General features: G+C 39.8%; 34 non-coding genes and 1 pseudogene across 34 annotated transcripts; all 35 read right to left on the bottom strand.

Moving 5' to 3' along the window:
* Window positions 1-173: 173 nt before the first annotated feature.
* Window positions 174-335, bottom strand: LOC145220762 (U4 spliceosomal RNA; annotated as a pseudogene).
* Window positions 336-595: 260 nt separating this feature from the next.
* LOC145220923 (U5 spliceosomal RNA) lies at window positions 596-712 on the bottom strand. Its single transcript, XR_013858430.1, has one exon. It is a non-coding gene; the product is annotated as a U5 spliceosomal RNA (small nuclear RNA).
* A 175-nt stretch (window positions 713-887) lies between these two features.
* Window positions 888-1,029, bottom strand: LOC145221371 (U4 spliceosomal RNA). Its single transcript, XR_013858849.1, has one exon. It is a non-coding gene; the product is annotated as a U4 spliceosomal RNA (small nuclear RNA).
* Window positions 1,030-1,282: 253 nt separating this feature from the next.
* On the bottom strand, window positions 1,283-1,399 carry LOC145220920 (U5 spliceosomal RNA). The gene has a single exon (XR_013858429.1). It is a non-coding gene; the product is annotated as a U5 spliceosomal RNA (small nuclear RNA).
* A 171-nt stretch (window positions 1,400-1,570) lies between these two features.
* On the bottom strand, window positions 1,571-1,712 carry LOC145221370 (U4 spliceosomal RNA). Its single transcript, XR_013858848.1, has one exon. It is a non-coding gene; the product is annotated as a U4 spliceosomal RNA (small nuclear RNA).
* A 253-nt stretch (window positions 1,713-1,965) lies between these two features.
* LOC145220919 (U5 spliceosomal RNA) lies at window positions 1,966-2,082 on the bottom strand. Its single transcript, XR_013858428.1, has one exon. It is a non-coding gene; the product is annotated as a U5 spliceosomal RNA (small nuclear RNA).
* Window positions 2,083-2,253: 171 nt separating this feature from the next.
* On the bottom strand, window positions 2,254-2,395 carry LOC145221369 (U4 spliceosomal RNA). The gene has a single exon (XR_013858847.1). It is a non-coding gene; the product is annotated as a U4 spliceosomal RNA (small nuclear RNA).
* Window positions 2,396-2,648: 253 nt separating this feature from the next.
* On the bottom strand, window positions 2,649-2,765 carry LOC145220918 (U5 spliceosomal RNA). Its single transcript, XR_013858427.1, has one exon. It is a non-coding gene; the product is annotated as a U5 spliceosomal RNA (small nuclear RNA).
* Window positions 2,766-2,936: 171 nt separating this feature from the next.
* On the bottom strand, window positions 2,937-3,078 carry LOC145221368 (U4 spliceosomal RNA). Its single transcript, XR_013858846.1, has one exon. It is a non-coding gene; the product is annotated as a U4 spliceosomal RNA (small nuclear RNA).
* A 253-nt stretch (window positions 3,079-3,331) lies between these two features.
* Window positions 3,332-3,448, bottom strand: LOC145220917 (U5 spliceosomal RNA). The gene has a single exon (XR_013858426.1). It is a non-coding gene; the product is annotated as a U5 spliceosomal RNA (small nuclear RNA).
* A 171-nt stretch (window positions 3,449-3,619) lies between these two features.
* Window positions 3,620-3,761, bottom strand: LOC145221366 (U4 spliceosomal RNA). The gene has a single exon (XR_013858845.1). It is a non-coding gene; the product is annotated as a U4 spliceosomal RNA (small nuclear RNA).
* A 253-nt stretch (window positions 3,762-4,014) lies between these two features.
* LOC145220916 (U5 spliceosomal RNA) lies at window positions 4,015-4,131 on the bottom strand. Its single transcript, XR_013858425.1, has one exon. It is a non-coding gene; the product is annotated as a U5 spliceosomal RNA (small nuclear RNA).
* A 171-nt stretch (window positions 4,132-4,302) lies between these two features.
* LOC145221365 (U4 spliceosomal RNA) lies at window positions 4,303-4,444 on the bottom strand. Its single transcript, XR_013858844.1, has one exon. It is a non-coding gene; the product is annotated as a U4 spliceosomal RNA (small nuclear RNA).
* Window positions 4,445-4,697: 253 nt separating this feature from the next.
* LOC145220914 (U5 spliceosomal RNA) lies at window positions 4,698-4,814 on the bottom strand. Its single transcript, XR_013858423.1, has one exon. It is a non-coding gene; the product is annotated as a U5 spliceosomal RNA (small nuclear RNA).
* A 171-nt stretch (window positions 4,815-4,985) lies between these two features.
* Window positions 4,986-5,127, bottom strand: LOC145221364 (U4 spliceosomal RNA). Its single transcript, XR_013858843.1, has one exon. It is a non-coding gene; the product is annotated as a U4 spliceosomal RNA (small nuclear RNA).
* A 253-nt stretch (window positions 5,128-5,380) lies between these two features.
* Window positions 5,381-5,497, bottom strand: LOC145220913 (U5 spliceosomal RNA). The gene has a single exon (XR_013858422.1). It is a non-coding gene; the product is annotated as a U5 spliceosomal RNA (small nuclear RNA).
* Window positions 5,498-5,668: 171 nt separating this feature from the next.
* On the bottom strand, window positions 5,669-5,810 carry LOC145221354 (U4 spliceosomal RNA). The gene has a single exon (XR_013858836.1). It is a non-coding gene; the product is annotated as a U4 spliceosomal RNA (small nuclear RNA).
* A 253-nt stretch (window positions 5,811-6,063) lies between these two features.
* Window positions 6,064-6,180, bottom strand: LOC145220912 (U5 spliceosomal RNA). The gene has a single exon (XR_013858421.1). It is a non-coding gene; the product is annotated as a U5 spliceosomal RNA (small nuclear RNA).
* A 171-nt stretch (window positions 6,181-6,351) lies between these two features.
* Window positions 6,352-6,493, bottom strand: LOC145221342 (U4 spliceosomal RNA). The gene has a single exon (XR_013858825.1). It is a non-coding gene; the product is annotated as a U4 spliceosomal RNA (small nuclear RNA).
* A 253-nt stretch (window positions 6,494-6,746) lies between these two features.
* LOC145220911 (U5 spliceosomal RNA) lies at window positions 6,747-6,863 on the bottom strand. The gene has a single exon (XR_013858420.1). It is a non-coding gene; the product is annotated as a U5 spliceosomal RNA (small nuclear RNA).
* Window positions 6,864-7,034: 171 nt separating this feature from the next.
* On the bottom strand, window positions 7,035-7,176 carry LOC145221331 (U4 spliceosomal RNA). Its single transcript, XR_013858814.1, has one exon. It is a non-coding gene; the product is annotated as a U4 spliceosomal RNA (small nuclear RNA).
* A 253-nt stretch (window positions 7,177-7,429) lies between these two features.
* Window positions 7,430-7,546, bottom strand: LOC145220909 (U5 spliceosomal RNA). The gene has a single exon (XR_013858419.1). It is a non-coding gene; the product is annotated as a U5 spliceosomal RNA (small nuclear RNA).
* Window positions 7,547-7,717: 171 nt separating this feature from the next.
* Window positions 7,718-7,859, bottom strand: LOC145221319 (U4 spliceosomal RNA). The gene has a single exon (XR_013858803.1). It is a non-coding gene; the product is annotated as a U4 spliceosomal RNA (small nuclear RNA).
* A 253-nt stretch (window positions 7,860-8,112) lies between these two features.
* LOC145220908 (U5 spliceosomal RNA) lies at window positions 8,113-8,229 on the bottom strand. The gene has a single exon (XR_013858418.1). It is a non-coding gene; the product is annotated as a U5 spliceosomal RNA (small nuclear RNA).
* A 171-nt stretch (window positions 8,230-8,400) lies between these two features.
* Window positions 8,401-8,542, bottom strand: LOC145221307 (U4 spliceosomal RNA). The gene has a single exon (XR_013858792.1). It is a non-coding gene; the product is annotated as a U4 spliceosomal RNA (small nuclear RNA).
* A 253-nt stretch (window positions 8,543-8,795) lies between these two features.
* On the bottom strand, window positions 8,796-8,912 carry LOC145220907 (U5 spliceosomal RNA). Its single transcript, XR_013858417.1, has one exon. It is a non-coding gene; the product is annotated as a U5 spliceosomal RNA (small nuclear RNA).
* A 171-nt stretch (window positions 8,913-9,083) lies between these two features.
* Window positions 9,084-9,225, bottom strand: LOC145221296 (U4 spliceosomal RNA). Its single transcript, XR_013858781.1, has one exon. It is a non-coding gene; the product is annotated as a U4 spliceosomal RNA (small nuclear RNA).
* A 253-nt stretch (window positions 9,226-9,478) lies between these two features.
* LOC145220906 (U5 spliceosomal RNA) lies at window positions 9,479-9,595 on the bottom strand. The gene has a single exon (XR_013858416.1). It is a non-coding gene; the product is annotated as a U5 spliceosomal RNA (small nuclear RNA).
* A 171-nt stretch (window positions 9,596-9,766) lies between these two features.
* Window positions 9,767-9,908, bottom strand: LOC145221284 (U4 spliceosomal RNA). Its single transcript, XR_013858770.1, has one exon. It is a non-coding gene; the product is annotated as a U4 spliceosomal RNA (small nuclear RNA).
* A 253-nt stretch (window positions 9,909-10,161) lies between these two features.
* On the bottom strand, window positions 10,162-10,278 carry LOC145220905 (U5 spliceosomal RNA). The gene has a single exon (XR_013858415.1). It is a non-coding gene; the product is annotated as a U5 spliceosomal RNA (small nuclear RNA).
* A 171-nt stretch (window positions 10,279-10,449) lies between these two features.
* On the bottom strand, window positions 10,450-10,591 carry LOC145221271 (U4 spliceosomal RNA). The gene has a single exon (XR_013858758.1). It is a non-coding gene; the product is annotated as a U4 spliceosomal RNA (small nuclear RNA).
* Window positions 10,592-10,844: 253 nt separating this feature from the next.
* On the bottom strand, window positions 10,845-10,961 carry LOC145220903 (U5 spliceosomal RNA). Its single transcript, XR_013858414.1, has one exon. It is a non-coding gene; the product is annotated as a U5 spliceosomal RNA (small nuclear RNA).
* A 171-nt stretch (window positions 10,962-11,132) lies between these two features.
* On the bottom strand, window positions 11,133-11,274 carry LOC145221259 (U4 spliceosomal RNA). Its single transcript, XR_013858747.1, has one exon. It is a non-coding gene; the product is annotated as a U4 spliceosomal RNA (small nuclear RNA).
* Window positions 11,275-11,527: 253 nt separating this feature from the next.
* LOC145220901 (U5 spliceosomal RNA) lies at window positions 11,528-11,644 on the bottom strand. Its single transcript, XR_013858412.1, has one exon. It is a non-coding gene; the product is annotated as a U5 spliceosomal RNA (small nuclear RNA).
* A 171-nt stretch (window positions 11,645-11,815) lies between these two features.
* Window positions 11,816-11,957, bottom strand: LOC145221248 (U4 spliceosomal RNA). Its single transcript, XR_013858736.1, has one exon. It is a non-coding gene; the product is annotated as a U4 spliceosomal RNA (small nuclear RNA).
* Between the last annotated feature and the right edge of the window lie 30 nt (window positions 11,958-11,987).

Raw genomic sequence — 11,987 nt, 5'->3', positions numbered from 1 at the left:
CTCTGCGCAAAGCTGCCTTTGGAATCTAGTTCCTTACTCTTGTGCCCGCTTGTAACATTTATGTTTGTTGCAAATCGAGACTACGACTTTCTGTGTCAGTTTGCGATGCCCATGGTATTTAAATGATAACGATCACAAAAAAATGAAAGAGGGCACTGAGTTGCTAAGATATAGCATTTCTATGCGGAAAGCGTTTCATTAATTGTCCGATTAACCGCACCAACCATAACTGACAATGGTCATGCACATCGATTGATTGACGATTTCACCACAACTAGCAATAATCGCGCCTCGGAATATCCTCATCAGCTACGATATCGCCTCTGCGCAAAGTTGCCTTTGGAATCTAGTTCCTTACTCTTGTGCCCGCTTGTAACATTTATGTTTGTTGCAAATCGAGACTACGACTTTCTGTGTCAGTTTGCGATGCCCATGGTATTTAAATGATTACGATCACAAAACAATTAAGAGGGCACTGAGTTGCTAAGATATAGCATTTATATGCGGAAAGCGTTTCATTAATTGTCCTAACACAGAATAAACTGCACCAACCATAACTGACAATGGTCATGCACATCGATTGATTGACGATTTCACCACAAGCAGTTGTTGTGGTTTCAACAAATAGCAAAGACTCTTGAAAATACCCCACTCCACGGAAATCTTTAGTAAAAGGCGAAAGATTTGCTCATGTTGAAGTGAGATCAGAGTTGTAGAACGAATAGGTAGTATTAACGAAAGAAACAGATTCCGACTTTCAGTTTGTGGTGTGTTTGGTTCAAATTTTTTGCAAATTGTCCTTTGTACAATATTTAAATAATGCCACACGATTTGTCATGTCAACACACGCACGCTTTCTGGAGATTAAATATTAAAAGAAATCAGCGATTGCAAGAATCGTCCATATATTGCCCCTGTTAAAACCGTACAAAGCGGTAACAGGGCGGGGTATTGGGTTTAGTTTTCAACTAGCAATAATCGCGCCTCGGAATATCCTCATCAGCTACGATATCGCCTCTGCGCAAAGCTGCCTTTGGAATCTAGTTCCTTACTCTTGTGCCCGCTTGTAACATTTATGTTTGTTGCAAATCGAGACTACGACTTTCTGTGTCAGTTTGCGATGCCCATGGTATTTAAATGATAACGATCACAAAAAAATGAAAGAGGGCACTGAGTTGCTAAGATATAGCATTTCTATGCGGAAAGCGTTTCATTAATTGTCCGATTAACCGCACCAACCATAACTGACAATGGTCATGCACATCGATTGATTGACGATTTCACCACAAGCAGTTGTTGTGGTTTCAACAAATAGCAAAGACTCTTGAAAATACCCCACTCCACGGAAATCTTTAGTAAAAGGCGAAAGATTTGCTCATGTTGAAGTGAGATCAGAGTTGCAGAACGATTAGGTAGTATTAACGAAAGAAACAGATTCCGACTTTCAGTTTGTGGTGTGTTTGGTTCAAATTTTTTGCAAATTGTCCTTTGTACAATATTTAAATAATGCCACACGATTTGTCATGTCAACACACGCTTTCTGGAGATTAAATATTAAAAGAAATCAGCGATTGCAAGAATCGTCCATATATTGCCCCTGTTAAAACCGTACAAAGCGGTAACAGGGCGGGGTATTGGGTTTAGTTTTCAACTAGCAATAATCGCGCCTCGGAATATCCTCATCAGCTACGATATCGCCTCTGCGCAAAGCTGCCTTTGGAATCTAGTTCCTTACTCTTGTGCCCGCTTGTAACATTTATGTTTGTTGCAAATCGAGACTACGACTTTCTGTGTCAGTTTGCGATGCCCATGGTATTTAAATGATAACGATCACAAAAAAATGAAAGAGGGCACTGAGTTGCTAAGATATAGCATTTCTATGCGGAAAGCGTTTCATTAATTGTCCGATTAACCGCACCAACCATAACTGACAATGGTCATGCACATCGATTGATTGACGATTTCACCACAAGCAGTTGTTGTGGTTTCAACAAATAGCAAAGACTCTTGAAAATACCCCACTCCACGGAAATCTTTAGTAAAAGGCGAAAGATTTGCTCATGTTGAAGTGAGATCAGAGTTGCAGAACGATTAGGTAGTATTAACGAAAGAAACAGATTCCGACTTTCAGTTTGTGGTGTGTTTGGTTCAAATTTTTTGCAAATTGTCCTTTGTACAATATTTAAATAATGCCACACGATTTGTCATGTCAACACACGCTTTCTGGAGATTAAATATTAAAAGAAATCAGCGATTGCAAGAATCGTCCATATATTGCCCCTGTTAAAACCGTACAAAGCGGTAACAGGGCGGGGTATTGGGTTTAGTTTTCAACTAGCAATAATCGCGCCTCGGAATATCCTCATCAGCTACGATATCGCCTCTGCGCAAAGCTGCCTTTGGAATCTAGTTCCTTACTCTTGTGCCCGCTTGTAACATTTATGTTTGTTGCAAATCGAGACTACGACTTTCTGTGTCAGTTTGCGATGCCCATGGTATTTAAATGATAACGATCACAAAAAAATGAAAGAGGGCACTGAGTTGCTAAGATATAGCATTTCTATGCGGAAAGCGTTTCATTAATTGTCCGATTAACCGCACCAACCATAACTGACAATGGTCATGCACATCGATTGATTGACGATTTCACCACAAGCAGTTGTTGTGGTTTCAACAAATAGCAAAGACTCTTGAAAATACCCCACTCCACGGAAATCTTTAGTAAAAGGCGAAAGATTTGCTCATGTTGAAGTGAGATCAGAGTTGCAGAACGATTAGGTAGTATTAACGAAAGAAACAGATTCCGACTTTCAGTTTGTGGTGTGTTTGGTTCAAATTTTTTGCAAATTGTCCTTTGTACAATATTTAAATAATGCCACACGATTTGTCATGTCAACACACGCTTTCTGGAGATTAAATATTAAAAGAAATCAGCGATTGCAAGAATCGTCCATATATTGCCCCTGTTAAAACCGTACAAAGCGGTAACAGGGCGGGGTATTGGGTTTAGTTTTCAACTAGCAATAATCGCGCCTCGGAATATCCTCATCAGCTACGATATCGCCTCTGCGCAAAGCTGCCTTTGGAATCTAGTTCCTTACTCTTGTGCCCGCTTGTAACATTTATGTTTGTTGCAAATCGAGACTACGACTTTCTGTGTCAGTTTGCGATGCCCATGGTATTTAAATGATAACGATCACAAAAAAATGAAAGAGGGCACTGAGTTGCTAAGATATAGCATTTCTATGCGGAAAGCGTTTCATTAATTGTCCGATTAACCGCACCAACCATAACTGACAATGGTCATGCACATCGATTGATTGACGATTTCACCACAAGCAGTTGTTGTGGTTTCAACAAATAGCAAAGACTCTTGAAAATACCCCACTCCACGGAAATCTTTAGTAAAAGGCGAAAGATTTGCTCATGTTGAAGTGAGATCAGAGTTGCAGAACGATTAGGTAGTATTAACGAAAGAAACAGATTCCGACTTTCAGTTTGTGGTGTGTTTGGTTCAAATTTTTTGCAAATTGTCCTTTGTACAATATTTAAATAATGCCACACGATTTGTCATGTCAACACACGCTTTCTGGAGATTAAATATTAAAAGAAATCAGCGATTGCAAGAATCGTCCATATATTGCCCCTGTTAAAACCGTACAAAGCGGTAACAGGGCGGGGTATTGGGTTTAGTTTTCAACTAGCAATAATCGCGCCTCGGAATATCCTCATCAGCTACGATATCGCCTCTGCGCAAAGCTGCCTTTGGAATCTAGTTCCTTACTCTTGTGCCCGCTTGTAACATTTATGTTTGTTGCAAATCGAGACTACGACTTTCTGTGTCAGTTTGCGATGCCCATGGTATTTAAATGATAACGATCACAAAAAAATGAAAGAGGGCACTGAGTTGCTAAGATATAGCATTTCTATGCGGAAAGCGTTTCATTAATTGTCCGATTAACCGCACCAACCATAACTGACAATGGTCATGCACATCGATTGATTGACGATTTCACCACAAGCAGTTGTTGTGGTTTCAACAAATAGCAAAGACTCTTGAAAATACCCCACTCCACGGAAATCTTTAGTAAAAGGCGAAAGATTTGCTCATGTTGAAGTGAGATCAGAGTTGCAGAACGATTAGGTAGTATTAACGAAAGAAACAGATTCCGACTTTCAGTTTGTGGTGTGTTTGGTTCAAATTTTTTGCAAATTGTCCTTTGTACAATATTTAAATAATGCCACACGATTTGTCATGTCAACACACGCTTTCTGGAGATTAAATATTAAAAGAAATCAGCGATTGCAAGAATCGTCCATATATTGCCCCTGTTAAAACCGTACAAAGCGGTAACAGGGCGGGGTATTGGGTTTAGTTTTCAACTAGCAATAATCGCGCCTCGGAATATCCTCATCAGCTACGATATCGCCTCTGCGCAAAGCTGCCTTTGGAATCTAGTTCCTTACTCTTGTGCCCGCTTGTAACATTTATGTTTGTTGCAAATCGAGACTACGACTTTCTGTGTCAGTTTGCGATGCCCATGGTATTTAAATGATAACGATCACAAAAAAATGAAAGAGGGCACTGAGTTGCTAAGATATAGCATTTCTATGCGGAAAGCGTTTCATTAATTGTCCGATTAACCGCACCAACCATAACTGACAATGGTCATGCACATCGATTGATTGACGATTTCACCACAAGCAGTTGTTGTGGTTTCAACAAATAGCAAAGACTCTTGAAAATACCCCACTCCACGGAAATCTTTAGTAAAAGGCGAAAGATTTGCTCATGTTGAAGTGAGATCAGAGTTGCAGAACGAATAGGTAGTATTAACGAAAGAAACAGATTCCGACTTTCAGTTTGTGGTGTGTTTGGTTCAAATTTTTTGCAAATTGTCCTTTGTACAATATTTAAATAATGCCACACGATTTGTCATGTCAACACACGCTTTCTGGAGATTAAATATTAAAAGAAATCAGCGATTGCAAGAATCGTCCATATATTGCCCCTGTTAAAACCGTACAAAGCGGTAACAGGGCGGGGTATTGGGTTTAGTTTTCAACTAGCAATAATCGCGCCTCGGAATATCCTCATCAGCTACGATATCGCCTCTGCGCAAAGCTGCCTTTGGAATCTAGTTCCTTACTCTTGTGCCCGCTTGTAACATTTATGTTTGTTGCAAATCGAGACTACGACTTTCTGTGTCAGTTTGCGATGCCCATGGTATTTAAATGATAACGATCACAAAAAAATGAAAGAGGGCACTGAGTTGCTAAGATATAGCATTTCTATGCGGAAAGCGTTTCATTAATTGTCCGATTAACCGCACCAACCATAACTGACAATGGTCATGCACATCGATTGATTGACGATTTCACCACAAGCAGTTGTTGTGGTTTCAACAAATAGCAAAGACTCTTGAAAATACCCCACTCCACGGAAATCTTTAGTAAAAGGCGAAAGATTTGCTCATGTTGAAGTGAGATCAGAGTTGCAGAACGAATAGGTAGTATTAACGAAAGAAACAGATTCCGACTTTCAGTTTGTGGTGTGTTTGGTTCAAATTTTTTGCAAATTGTCCTTTGTACAATATTTAAATAATGCCACACGATTTGTCATGTCAACACACGCTTTCTGGAGATTAAATATTAAAAGAAATCAGCGATTGCAAGAATCGTCCATATATTGCCCCTGTTAAAACCGTACAAAGCGGTAACAGGGCGGGGTATTGGGTTTAGTTTTCAACTAGCAATAATCGCGCCTCGGAATATCCTCATCAGCTACGATATCGCCTCTGCGCAAAGCTGCCTTTGGAATCTAGTTCCTTACTCTTGTGCCCGCTTGTAACATTTATGTTTGTTGCAAATCGAGACTACGACTTTCTGTGTCAGTTTGCGATGCCCATGGTATTTAAATGATAACGATCACAAAAAAATGAAAGAGGGCACTGAGTTGCTAAGATATAGCATTTCTATGCGGAAAGCGTTTCATTAATTGTCCGATTAACCGCACCAACCATAACTGACAATGGTCATGCACATCGATTGATTGACGATTTCACCACAAGCAGTTGTTGTGGTTTCAACAAATAGCAAAGACTCTTGAAAATACCCCACTCCACGGAAATCTTTAGTAAAAGGCGAAAGATTTGCTCATGTTGAAGTGAGATCAGAGTTGCAGAACGAATAGGTAGTATTAACGAAAGAAACAGATTCCGACTTTCAGTTTGTGGTGTGTTTGGTTCAAATTTTTTGCAAATTGTCCTTTGTACAATATTTAAATAATGCCACACGATTTGTCATGTCAACACACGCTTTCTGGAGATTAAATATTAAAAGAAATCAGCGATTGCAAGAATCGTCCATATATTGCCCCTGTTAAAACCGTACAAAGCGGTAACAGGGCGGGGTATTGGGTTTAGTTTTCAACTAGCAATAATCGCGCCTCGGAATATCCTCATCAGCTACGATATCGCCTCTGCGCAAAGCTGCCTTTGGAATCTAGTTCCTTACTCTTGTGCCCGCTTGTAACATTTATGTTTGTTGCAAATCGAGACTACGACTTTCTGTGTCAGTTTGCGATGCCCATGGTATTTAAATGATAACGATCACAAAAAAATGAAAGAGGGCACTGAGTTGCTAAGATATAGCATTTCTATGCGGAAAGCGTTTCATTAATTGTCCGATTAACCGCACCAACCATAACTGACAATGGTCATGCACATCGATTGATTGACGATTTCACCACAAGCAGTTGTTGTGGTTTCAACAAATAGCAAAGACTCTTGAAAATACCCCACTCCACGGAAATCTTTAGTAAAAGGCGAAAGATTTGCTCATGTTGAAGTGAGATCAGAGTTGCAGAACGAATAGGTAGTATTAACGAAAGAAACAGATTCCGACTTTCAGTTTGTGGTGTGTTTGGTTCAAATTTTTTGCAAATTGTCCTTTGTACAATATTTAAATAATGCCACACGATTTGTCATGTCAACACACGCTTTCTGGAGATTAAATATTAAAAGAAATCAGCGATTGCAAGAATCGTCCATATATTGCCCCTGTTAAAACCGTACAAAGCGGTAACAGGGCGGGGTATTGGGTTTAGTTTTCAACTAGCAATAATCGCGCCTCGGAATATCCTCATCAGCTACGATATCGCCTCTGCGCAAAGCTGCCTTTGGAATCTAGTTCCTTACTCTTGTGCCCGCTTGTAACATTTATGTTTGTTGCAAATCGAGACTACGACTTTCTGTGTCAGTTTGCGATGCCCATGGTATTTAAATGATAACGATCACAAAAAAATGAAAGAGGGCACTGAGTTGCTAAGATATAGCATTTCTATGCGGAAAGCGTTTCATTAATTGTCCGATTAACCGCACCAACCATAACTGACAATGGTCATGCACATCGATTGATTGACGATTTCACCACAAGCAGTTGTTGTGGTTTCAACAAATAGCAAAGACTCTTGAAAATACCCCACTCCACGGAAATCTTTAGTAAAAGGCGAAAGATTTGCTCATGTTGAAGTGAGATCAGAGTTGCAGAACGAATAGGTAGTATTAACGAAAGAAACAGATTCCGACTTTCAGTTTGTGGTGTGTTTGGTTCAAATTTTTTGCAAATTGTCCTTTGTACAATATTTAAATAATGCCACACGATTTGTCATGTCAACACACGCTTTCTGGAGATTAAATATTAAAAGAAATCAGCGATTGCAAGAATCGTCCATATATTGCCCCTGTTAAAACCGTACAAAGCGGTAACAGGGCGGGGTATTGGGTTTAGTTTTCAACTAGCAATAATCGCGCCTCGGAATATCCTCATCAGCTACGATATCGCCTCTGCGCAAAGCTGCCTTTGGAATCTAGTTCCTTACTCTTGTGCCCGCTTGTAACATTTATGTTTGTTGCAAATCGAGACTACGACTTTCTGTGTCAGTTTGCGATGCCCATGGTATTTAAATGATAACGATCACAAAAAAATGAAAGAGGGCACTGAGTTGCTAAGATATAGCATTTCTATGCGGAAAGCGTTTCATTAATTGTCCGATTAACCGCACCAACCATAACTGACAATGGTCATGCACATCGATTGATTGACGATTTCACCACAAGCAGTTGTTGTGGTTTCAACAAATAGCAAAGACTCTTGAAAATACCCCACTCCACGGAAATCTTTAGTAAAAGGCGAAAGATTTGCTCATGTTGAAGTGAGATCAGAGTTGCAGAACGAATAGGTAGTATTAACGAAAGAAACAGATTCCGACTTTCAGTTTGTGGTGTGTTTGGTTCAAATTTTTTGCAAATTGTCCTTTGTACAATATTTAAATAATGCCACACGATTTGTCATGTCAACACACGCTTTCTGGAGATTAAATATTAAAAGAAATCAGCGATTGCAAGAATCGTCCATATATTGCCCCTGTTAAAACCGTACAAAGCGGTAACAGGGCGGGGTATTGGGTTTAGTTTTCAACTAGCAATAATCGCGCCTCGGAATATCCTCATCAGCTACGATATCGCCTCTGCGCAAAGCTGCCTTTGGAATCTAGTTCCTTACTCTTGTGCCCGCTTGTAACATTTATGTTTGTTGCAAATCGAGACTACGACTTTCTGTGTCAGTTTGCGATGCCCATGGTATTTAAATGATAACGATCACAAAAAAATGAAAGAGGGCACTGAGTTGCTAAGATATAGCATTTCTATGCGGAAAGCGTTTCATTAATTGTCCGATTAACCGCACCAACCATAACTGACAATGGTCATGCACATCGATTGATTGACGATTTCACCACAAGCAGTTGTTGTGGTTTCAACAAATAGCAAAGACTCTTGAAAATACCCCACTCCACGGAAATCTTTAGTAAAAGGCGAAAGATTTGCTCATGTTGAAGTGAGATCAGAGTTGCAGAACGAATAGGTAGTATTAACGAAAGAAACAGATTCCGACTTTCAGTTTGTGGTGTGTTTGGTTCAAATTTTTTGCAAATTGTCCTTTGTACAATATTTAAATAATGCCACACGATTTGTCATGTCAACACACGCTTTCTGGAGATTAAATATTAAAAGAAATCAGCGATTGCAAGAATCGTCCATATATTGCCCCTGTTAAAACCGTACAAAGCGGTAACAGGGCGGGGTATTGGGTTTAGTTTTCAACTAGCAATAATCGCGCCTCGGAATATCCTCATCAGCTACGATATCGCCTCTGCGCAAAGCTGCCTTTGGAATCTAGTTCCTTACTCTTGTGCCCGCTTGTAACATTTATGTTTGTTGCAAATCGAGACTACGACTTTCTGTGTCAGTTTGCGATGCCCATGGTATTTAAATGATAACGATCACAAAAAAATGAAAGAGGGCACTGAGTTGCTAAGATATAGCATTTCTATGCGGAAAGCGTTTCATTAATTGTCCGATTAACCGCACCAACCATAACTGACAATGGTCATGCACATCGATTGATTGACGATTTCACCACAAGCAGTTGTTGTGGTTTCAACAAATAGCAAAGACTCTTGAAAATACCCCACTCCACGGAAATCTTTAGTAAAAGGCGAAAGATTTGCTCATGTTGAAGTGAGATCAGAGTTGCAGAACGAATAGGTAGTATTAACGAAAGAAACAGATTCCGACTTTCAGTTTGTGGTGTGTTTGGTTCAAATTTTTTGCAAATTGTCCTTTGTACAATATTTAAATAATGCCACACGATTTGTCATGTCAACACACGCTTTCTGGAGATTAAATATTAAAAGAAATCAGCGATTGCAAGAATCGTCCATATATTGCCCCTGTTAAAACCGTACAAAGCGGTAACAGGGCGGGGTATTGGGTTTAGTTTTCAACTAGCAATAATCGCGCCTCGGAATATCCTCATCAGCTACGATATCGCCTCTGCGCAAAGCTGCCTTTGGAATCTAGTTCCTTACTCTTGTGCCCGCTTGTAACATTTATGTTTGTTGCAAATCGAGACTACGACTTTCTGTGTCAGTTTGCGATGCCCATGGTATTTAAATGATAACGATCACAAAAAAATGAAAGAGGGCACTGAGTTGCTAAGATATAGCATTTCTATGCGGAAAGCGTTTCATTAATTGTCCGATTAACCGCACCAACCATAACTGACAATGGTCATGCACATCGATTGATTGACGATTTCACCACAAGCAGTTGTTGTGGTTTCAACAAATAGCAAAGACTCTTGAAAATACCCCACTCCACGGAAATCTTTAGTAAAAGGCGAAAGATTTGCTCATGTTGAAGTGAGATCAGAGTTGCAGAACGAATAGGTAGTATTAACGAAAGAAACAGATTCCGACTTTCAGTTTGTGGTGTGTTTGGTTCAAATTTTTTGCAAATTGTCCTTTGTACAATATTTAAATAATGCCACACGATTTGTCATGTCAACACACGCTTTCTGGAGATTAAATATTAAAAGAAATCAGCGATTGCAAGAATCGTCCATATATTGCCCCTGTTAAAACCGTACAAAGCGGTAACAGGGCGGGGTATTGGGTTTAGTTTTCAACTAGCAATAATCGCGCCTCGGAATATCCTCATCAGCTACGATATCGCCTCTGCGCAAAGCTGCCTTTGGAATCTAGTTCCTTACTCTTGTGCCCGCTTGTAACATTTATGTTTGTTGCAAATCGAGACTACGACTTTCTGTGTCAGTTTGCGATGCCCATGGTATTTAAATGATAACGATCACAAAAAAATGAAAGAGGGCACTGAGTTGCTAAGATATAGCATTTCTATGCGGAAAGCGTTTCATTAATTGTCCGATTAACCGCACCAACCATAACTGACAATGGTCATGCACATCGATTGATTGACGATTTCACCACAAGCAGTTGTTGTGGTTTCAACAAATAGCAAAGACTCTTGAAAATACCCCACTCCACGGAAATCTTTAGTAAAAGGCGAAAGATTTGCTCATGTTGAAGTGAGATCAGAGTTGCAGAACGAATAGGTAGTATTAACGAAAGAAACAGATTCCGACTTTCAGTTTGTGGTGTGTTTGGTTCAAATTTTTTGCAAATTGTCCTTTGTACAATATTTAAATAATGCCACACGATTTGTCATGTCAACACACGCTTTCTGGAGATTAAATATTAAAAGAAATCAGCGATTGCAAGAATCGTCCATATATTGCCCCTGTTAAAACCGTACAAAGCGGTAACAGGGCGGGGTATTGGGTTTAGTTTTCAACTAGCAATAATCGCGCCTCGGAATATCCTCATCAGCTACGATATCGCCTCTGCGCAAAGCTGCCTTTGGAATCTAGTTCCTTACTCTTGTGCCCGCTTGTAACATTTATGTTTGTTGCAAATCGAGACTACGACTTTCTGTGTCAGTTTGCGATGCCCATGGTATTTAAATGATAACGATCACAAAAAAATGAAAGAGGGCACTGAGTTGCTAAGATATAGCATTTCTATGCGGAAAGCGTTTCATTAATTGTCCGATTAACCGCACCAACCATAACTGACAATGGTCATGCACATCGATTGATTGACGATTTCACCACAAGCAGTTGTTGTGGTTTCAACAAATAGCAAAGACTCTTGAAAATACCCCACTCCACGGAAATCTTTAGTAAAAGGCGAAAGATTTGCTCATGTTGAAGTGAGATCAGAGTTGCAGAACGAATAGGTAGTATTAACGAAAGAAACAGATTCCGACTTTCAGTTTGTGGTGTGTTTGGTTCAAATTTTTTGCAAATTGTCCTTTGTACAATATTTAAATCATGCCACACGATTTGTCATGTCAACACACGCTTTCTGGAGATTAAATATTAAAAGAAATCAGCGATTGCAAGAATCGTCCATATATTGCCCCTGTTAAAACCGTACAAAGCGGTAACAGGGCGGGGTATTGGGTTTAGTTTTCAACTAGCAATAATCGCGCCTCGGAATATCCTCATCAGCTACGATATCGCCTCTGCGCAAAGCTGCCTTTGGAATCTAGTTCCTTACTCTTGTG

The sequence above is a fragment of the Phallusia mammillata genome, chromosome 3 (assembly GCF_965637545.1).
Source record: "Phallusia mammillata chromosome 3, kaPhaMamm4.hap1.1, whole genome shotgun sequence".
Taxonomy (NCBI): Eukaryota; Metazoa; Chordata; class Ascidiacea; order Phlebobranchia; family Ascidiidae; genus Phallusia; species Phallusia mammillata.
Note: the sequence above shows the minus strand (reverse complement) of the source record. Positions and strands in the feature narration are given on the sequence as shown.